This window comes from Tenrec ecaudatus, chromosome X (genome assembly GCF_050624435.1).
Source record: "Tenrec ecaudatus isolate mTenEca1 chromosome X, mTenEca1.hap1, whole genome shotgun sequence".
NCBI classification, from domain to species: Eukaryota; Metazoa; Chordata; class Mammalia; order Afrosoricida; family Tenrecidae; genus Tenrec; species Tenrec ecaudatus.
Genome location: NC_134548.1, coordinates 115,126,492 through 115,135,347, shown reverse-complemented (window position 1 = coordinate 115,135,347; position 8,856 = coordinate 115,126,492).

Sequence of the window (8,856 nt, the reverse complement as noted above, 5' to 3'; positions counted from 1 at the left end):
CTGTAATCAAGCAAAAAAACTGTACAAAATTATGCAACTACTTAGTGGTTGCTAAGGAATGAGAGCGTGTATTTTTTCCTTATTCAGCCTCTTTTCTCATCCAACAAGCTGTTTTCTACATGATCGATCCATATAATTTTCTTTATCAGTCTAATACACGTAATGATCTCTCTCAGGGCTATTAAAAAGAGGAACTGTATATTATAAATGAGATAAAAGACATGGGAGAGGTTTTAAATATACAAAGTACTATCCAAAAAATGTTATTGTTATTAGATGCCTTCCGGTCAGTTCCATCGCACATTTACCCTATGTCCAATGGAGTGAAATACTGCCAGGTCATGCACTGTCCTCACAAATGCTATGTTTGAGCTCATGGTAACAAATTATTTTGTTGAGTACCTTCCTCTGTGTCAATTCATGTGTGTCTTCCATGATGTCAATTCATCTACCTCTTGTTCACAGACCCTCTACTTTACCAACCATTATGTCCTTTTCCAGAGACCAGTCCCTCCTGATAATGTGTCCAAGGTATATGAGACAAAGTCTTGCCATCATGACTCCTAAGGAGTATTCTAGCCATAGTTATTCCAGGGCAGATTGCTTTGACCCCCTGAGAGGTCTTCCTAATATCAAGAGTCAGGGCAGTTCAAAATCACCGGGAAAGGCTTTTCACACCTGCAAAGAGTTGGAGTCTTGGAAACTCACAGGTAGAGGTCTACCATGTTCAATAAGGTTATTATGAGTCAGAAATAACTCGCTAATACCAGTGACCTTATTTGTGTTTTTAAGTAAATTCAATATTCTCCCCCAACACCATAATTCAAATGCATCCATTCTTCATCAATCTTCCATATTTATTGTCCTGCTTTCAAATGCATATAGGGTACTTAAAAACACTATGGCTTGGGTCAGGAGTACCCTGGTCCTTAAAGTGATATTGTTGCTCGTTAACATTTTAAAGAAATCTTTTGTAGCTGATTTGTCTAATTAAACCCATCATTTCTTTTTTTTTTAATTTTTCATGCTGCTTCTGCGAGGGTTGATTGAGGATACAAGTAAAACAAGAAACTTCATAACTTCGATCTTTTCTCCATTTATCAAGATGTCTATTACTCTAAGTTTGAGGATTTGGGTTTTCTTTACAGTGAATTGTAATCCAGACTGAAGGCTGTTCTTTAACCTTCATCAGTAAGTGTTGTTTCAAGTCTTCTAGGTTTTCAGCAAGCCATGCTGTGTCTTCTACATATTGCAGGTTGTTAATGCCGCTGACTTCTATGCTGATGCCACATTCTTCTCCATATTACCCGACATCTCAGAATACGTGTTCAGCATGTGCATTGCATAAGTAGCATGAACGAATAAAACATTCCTGGTTGTAAACCATGTAGTATTCCTTTTTTCTGTTAGAACAAATGGATCTTGGTCCATGTACAGTTTCCATAAGTATACAACGAAGTGTTCTGGAATTCCAATTCTTCTCAATGGTATCCAGAGCTTGCTATAATTCACTCAGTTGAGTGCCTTTGCATAGTCAATAAAACAAAAGTAAGCATTTTTCTGTTATTTTCTGCTTTCAACCAAAATCTGTCTGATGTCAACAATGATATCTTTGTTCCACATCCCCTTCTAAATCTGGCTTAGATTTCTGGTACATCACCATTAAGCACCGCTGCAATCATTTATAAACTATATTCAGTAAAATTTTACTTGCATATCATAGTAAAGATATTTGTTAATTTTCTCATTCTGTTAGATTTCCTTTGTTTGGAATGTGCACATACACGGATGGCCAGATAGCCGTCTTTTAAATTTCTCGCCCTAGGCTAATGCTTTCAGCCCATCCTCAATGTGTTGAAATATTTCAACTGTTCTTAGGTCAATTCTTGGAGTCCTGTTTTTTGTCAACACCTTCATTGCAGCTCGGATTTGTTCCTTTAATATATTAGTGGTCCTTGTTCACATGCTATCTTTTGAAATGATTGAATGTCAACCAATTCCTTTTGGTAAGGGACTGTGTCTTCCTTCCACCTTCATTTGATGTTTCCTACATCATTCAACAGAATCTTTCAATTTACATCTTGAGACTTGATTTTTTTCTTCAGTTCTTTAAGTGTTCTTACCTTTTTATTTTCACATTTTACTGTAAAAACTTTGTCTTCTCAAGGTGTCCTTTGAAATTTTCTGCTCAACTCTTTAACTACATCATTTCTTCCATTTGCTTGAGCAAGTTTGTTGTTGAAGAGCAAGTTTGAGTCTCTTCTGACATCTATTTTGGTCTTTTCTTTCTTTGCAATCTTTTAAATAACCTTTTGCTTCCTTGATGTATGATGCTTTTGATACCATTCCATGACGCTCCTGATCTTTGGTCATTTGGTGTTTAGGTGTCAAATGGGTTCTTGAGATAATTTCTAAATTCAGATGGGATTTATGCATGGTCCTGTTTTAGCTCTCATGAATTTGTTTTAATGTTTTTCAGTTTCAACCTGAATTCACAAATGAGTAATTTATGGCCTTGTTTTGCCGGGTGATACTGAACGTTCCAGCATTTCTTTTTACAGGTGTAGTCAGTTTGTTTTTGGGTATTCCATCTGACCAGAACTATGTGTAAAGTCACTGTTGATGTTTCCAGGAAAAGGTATTTGAAATGAAGAAGTCGTTGTTCTGGCAAAATTATATTATATGTTCATCATTTCTATTATAAGGCCATATTTTCCAACTATAGATCCTTCCTCTTTGTTTCTAACTTTTGTATTTCAAACACCAGTAATTATCAATGCATTTTGATCGCATGTTTAATCAATTTCAGAATGAAGGCATTGATGAAATTCTTCAATTTCTTCATCACTAGCTTTTTTGGTTGGTGTATAAATTTGAATAATACTTATTCAAGAATAACTAGATTTCCTTGTAGGCATAAAAATATCATATGATCACAGAAAGCATTATATTTCATGATAGATCTTGAAATGTTCCTTTTGATGATGAATGAGATCCCATTTTTCTTGAACTTGTCATTACTGGCATAGTAAACGATATGACTGTTTGATTTAAAATAGACAATATTGGCTCACTTTTGTTCACTACTGCCTAGAAAATAGATCGCTGGCATTCTGATAAATTTTAGATGACTTCTAATTTATCTAGGTTCATAAATGGTAAGTTCTGTTGTCTAATTGATGGATATTTATAGCTGCTTCATATCATTTTTACTTGTACACTATCAACAAATAAAAGTTTCAAAAGTTTTGTTTCATCCATATCATGCTTATTTGAAGAGACAACTCTTCTCTTGAATGCCTTCCAACCCGAGGGCTTATTTTTCAAGCACTTATACATTGTCCCATAATGCTCCCCTCAGGACAAGTGGTGCTACCAGGAGGGGGAGCGGAACGTGGGTGGAAAGGGGAAACCAATTACCAGTATCTACATATAACCTCCTCCCTAGGGGACGGACAACAGAAAAGTGGGTGAAGGGAGACGTCGGACAGGGCAAGATATGACAAAATAATAATTTATAAATTATCAAGGTTTCATGAGGGATGGCGAAGTGGGGAGGGAGGGGGAAAATGAGAAGGTGATGTCAAGGGCTAAAGTAGAGAGCAAAGGTTTTGAGACTGATCAGAGCAACGAATGCAGAAATGTGCTTTACACAATTGATGTATGTATGGATTTTGATAAGAGTTGTATGCGCTCCCAATAAAATGAATTTTTTTAAAATAAAAAAGTTTTTGTGGCAAAAACCCCAATAAAACAATGTTCTACTACTGTTCATATGTCTTCAGTGGCTAATATATCAGAAATGAACCACCTATTCCTTCTTCTTAGTCTATCTTAATTTAGAAGCTCTACTGAAACCACATTAAGTGTCTATGTGTGAATGTGTGCATTGCTCTGATTCCAAAATTCCACTTTGTAGTATAAACTTAGGTCTTAGTTATTTAATGCTGCTACAACAGAAATGTGAGCGCCATTAACAAACAGAAATTAGTTTTCTCACCGCTTACATTCTTTTACTGTTCCTGGGGAAAGTCCGTGTCTTTTTAGTTTCTGTCTCCTGACTTGTCCCCTAAAGATCTCCATATGGCTTTGTCTTCATCTTCTACTCTTTGCTTGCTTGTTGGTTCAATCTTTCTTGTATCTCAAAAGAGATGGACTCAATACACATTTTACATGAATCATGCCTCATTAACATAATAAAGAAAAGCCCATCATAAATGGAATTATAATCATAAAGTTGGGATTTTACAATATATATTTTGAGGGTAAACAATTCAGTTGCTAACAATAAAAATAGGTTCATATTTACACCAAGACATGTAAAAAGTCTTGTTGAAATTTATTTATACTAATGAAAATTATAAACAAAACATTTCAGTAATACAATAATCACATTAACCTAATAACTCACTACCATCGAGTCAATGACCCTACAGGACAGGGTAGAAGGATCCCTGTGAGCTTCTGAGACAAACTTTATACAGGAGTAGAAAGCCCTGTCTTTCTCCCACAAATAATTACTTTATTTACTGAAAATGTATACAATGGAATAGCATTGAAAAGCCAACACTACTTCATGCAACAATAAACATCAGCGGTTCTCAATCTGTAAGTCACGACCCCTTTGGGGGTCAAATGACCCTTTCACAGCTGTCTCCCGATTCATAACAGTAGCATAAAAAAACTTTTAAATATATAAAAGTAATGATCAGTTAGCCCAGATGAGAACACACCAAGTTTCTAGGGAAATATAGATGTAACATAATGTTTGACAAGAAAGGCAGATAATTCATCTAACTTTATGTATGGTATTTATTGTGTGTGTTTTTCTAATTATTTTGTAAATATTTGCCCAGCTAAATAATTGCTAGTAGCAATCTTATGAAGTTGGAATCAATATTATTATCCCTATTTAACAGTTTAAAATATTGAGGTCCAGAGGAGTTATCTGATCACCAAATGTGGCACAACTACTGTTAGGTTTTGTGGAGTTTGTTTCAACAAATAAGGACACTGTGTGACAGATTAGAACTGAATTTTCTAGGTTGTAACCTTGAAAGTTGTTACATGATATCTCAATCATCTCATACAAATGTAATAGCTGGACAATGAATAAAGAGGACCAAGGGCGAGCAGATGCATTCTACAGTATTGACAAACTATATTGAAAATACCATGGATTGCCAGAAGAATTAACAAATCTGTCTTGGAAGTAGTATAACCAGAATTTTTCTCAGCTGGAAGGATGTCAAGACTTCATCTGGCATACTTTGAATATATTGTCAGGAGTCACCAGTCCCTGGAGAGGAATAATGTGCTGAGTAAAGTAGCTATAGAACAAAAGGCAGACCCTCAATGAGATGGATTGGCACAGTACCTTCAATAATAGATTCAAACATAGAAATGATTGTGAGAATGGCGTGGGACTGAGCAGCATTCACTTTCGTTGGGTTGCTATGAGTCAGAACTGACTTGAAAGCACCTAACAACAGTCACAATTTTTATGGGAGCAAACCTTTCTCCTGCAGAGCCACTGGAGGAGTTTGAAGTAACTATCTTTCATTTACCCAGAGAGCCCTTAGCCATTGCCATGAGGGCTCCTTGTTAGGCAGTAGAAACAGGATCAAATCCAGACAGTGGGTTTCTGGAGTCCATGTGTTAACTATTATTATGTGCTGATTTTGTCACCATCTGTTTGACTCGAAAACTGTTGCAAGCATGCATAACTTTTTTAGATTATGAATACATATTTGACTAAGAAGTCAATAAGATATTGGAAACCAAATAAGTTATGTGGCCTGTGAACAAGGGTAAGTTAAAAATATTGCGAATCGGGTTCGAGTTCATAGAGACAAAGATTTAAATCAGACAAAATAGGTTTAAACATGTTTTGGTGATCACTGGATGGTTGGAGCCAGGTTATCTTAGTAATACACTTAGTTTCCTTTGGGTGTCTTCAAAGAAGGACACCCAATCATAATAATGGCTTCTGAGAAACCAGTTAAGCTCAAGGCATAGGGGATAGCTCAGAAGTCAACTGTGTTCTGGGATTCTCCAGAGATCATCGTCATAGAACTTCTTGAAGGATGGAGGACAATCTGTTTTCAATTTTTTTGAAGTTTTAAGAAAATTGAAAAATGCATCGGTAAGTAAAAGACCAGAAAAATTGCACAGAGGAGTTTGTTTGCTTGTTTTACCCTATCACAAAAATGCACTTGCTCATTCATTGAGAGTAGCAAAGAAAATAATTTCTTGTCCAAACTACTGAAGGCCCTTGTCTGAACCCTTTATATTTCTTTTTGCTTTATATTTCTTTTTGCTTCCCCAAACTGTAAGAACATGGGAGAAACAAAATTGTATCCATTGTTAAGTGCCATCAAGTTGATTCCAACTCATAGCAACCCTATGGACTTTCAAACAAAACACCGCCAGGTCCTGCACCATCCTCACAATTGTTCTTATGTGTGAGCTGTTGCTGCAGCCACTGTATCAATCCATCTTGTCAAGGGCCTTCCTCTTTTTTACTGACCCTCTATTTTACCAAACATGATGTTCTTCTCCATGTTTTCCTTCCTGACCACATGTCCTAAGTGTGTGAGCCCAAGTCTCTCCATCCTTGCCTCTAAGGCGGCAGTTCTCAACCTGTGGGTGCCAACCCCTTAGGGAGTCAAATGACTCTTTCACAGGGGTTGCCCTCTTCATAACAGTAGCAAAATTACAGTTATAAAGTAGCAATGACAATAATTTTATAGTTGGGGGGCACCACCACATGAGGAACTGTATTAAAGAGTTCTGACAGTAGGAAGGTTGAAAACCACTGCTCTAAGAAGCATTCTGGCTATACTTCTTCCAAAACAGATTCTTTTCCTAGTCTATTTGGTAAATACCCAAAACTGCTGTTTTGGCATGGCATAAATATAAGAGCTTAGGATTTTGTAAGGGAAAAGTTAGAGAGATGGAAATACCACCTTTATAATGTGTAGATGTACTTGGAAAATATTTCAAGAAATAATAACTTCATTTTTATTATATCAGTAAAATTTTCTGTTATTGTAACAATACATTTTTACTAACCTTGGTATTTGTGAGAAAACTACATATACAAGGATGATTGAATGTACAAGTAATTTAGGTCCCAGCTTCTTTAGATTTAAAGTATGAGGACAGTGAAAGGTTCATCAGTTTGAAATTAGTTTTTAAATGATGTCAATGTATTTCAAAGCAATTTGAGAGGATTAAGGGATAATGTGGATTTGCCAAGTACTTTGAAATACCAAGGAACAGTGAAGGCATTTGTAGAATTACACAGTATATTAAACAGTCCAAGTGTGGCCTTTACTTTTGGAACTAAGTTATTGACTGGAATAGTAATTTATACCAAATACCATAGCAGAAATTACATTCTGAATACTTTAAAATGCTGTAACTTTGTTTACTTTAAGAATCTGTTTGTTTGTTTTTAACAATTTCTCCGAGATACAATTCATATATCACTTATTTCACTAGTTCAATCACCTTCATAGGAATTGTGTAGCCATCACTATAATTAATTTCAGCACATTTCTTCTTCTTTGTGCTCATTGTTGTTAGCTCCTCATTTCCTGCCAGCTTCTCCTGTCATGTACTGGCACAATTATACATTGAGTCAAGAGGGAGATCACTGACAAGGTGTCACATTTGGCCAAACTACAACTGCAGTCATCCACCCTGCAATGTACGCTGGCCTTCCCATCTCTGGTCCCTAGTAAAAGGGGAGTTACCAGTGGCCTTGTCCACATAGTGGACCCTACAGATGGGTTTTGGACTTCCACTGTCATCTGTGGCCTTCTGAGAACCAGATGAACACTCTAAAAATTGAACTGATGACATTGCAATTCATTTAGCACTATTTACTGCTTTGAGATAACCATTTAAGATACTGTAGACTCTAGGACTTAGAGAGAGGAACAGGGATAAAAAAATAGCCAAACGGTGGAATGATTAAACTTCCACCCTCATTTTAAGAGTGATTATGTTTTCTCATTTAAAGTGTAAGTATTTGAATATTTTGCTTCAATAAAGGGTCATATGCAGTGCTGTGGAGGACCACCCTGAAGATACATTGCAGGGAGAGCAGCTGGTCTGAGTGGCTTACATAGGGACAAATCAAGAGGGGAGTGCAAAAGAGCAGCAATAGGAGCGAGCCATGAATTCCCTGAGGAATCCTGATTGTAGAATTCTGATTTGGGGTGGATAACACTTGACACAGCATCTGAACTGGTTGCGTGTTATTCACAAGGTGGCCATACAGAAAGTTTAAAAGTGTAACCTGGTTGGGTAGGGGGTGGAGGGGGAGCACTAGTCCATTCCATCCCTGACTACTGAAGAGCAATGGGGGCTTGTCGGATGTGCGTGTATTGGACATGAATGCTGAGGACTAAAAGGGTATAAGTACTGTTAAGTAAGTGGTCCTAGGATATGTAACCCTGAAAGAAAAGGGGATTGGACTGATGGATTATAACAGGCCCTGCTCACTAATTAACAGAGATATTCATCTGCTCTGAGACAGGATACCAGCTAAACTTGGAACAATTTGTATTCTCTCTCTCTCTCTCTCTCTCTCTCTCTCTCTCTCTCTCTCTCTCTCCCTTGTTTATCAATATGATAAGCAGAATAAGCAATCCCAAGTAGACAGTGGCAAGACTGACTGATAGTTCCTGGGGGATACAAGAGAGGAGGAGTTGGGGAGAGGTGAGCAGTGAGCCAGTAACAACAGGGACAGGAGAAAAGCAAGGGTTCTAATATTTATGGTGAGCAGAGTATAGTGTTTGGCCAATTGAAATGTATCTAAGATGAAATACTGAGAAGTGAGCAATG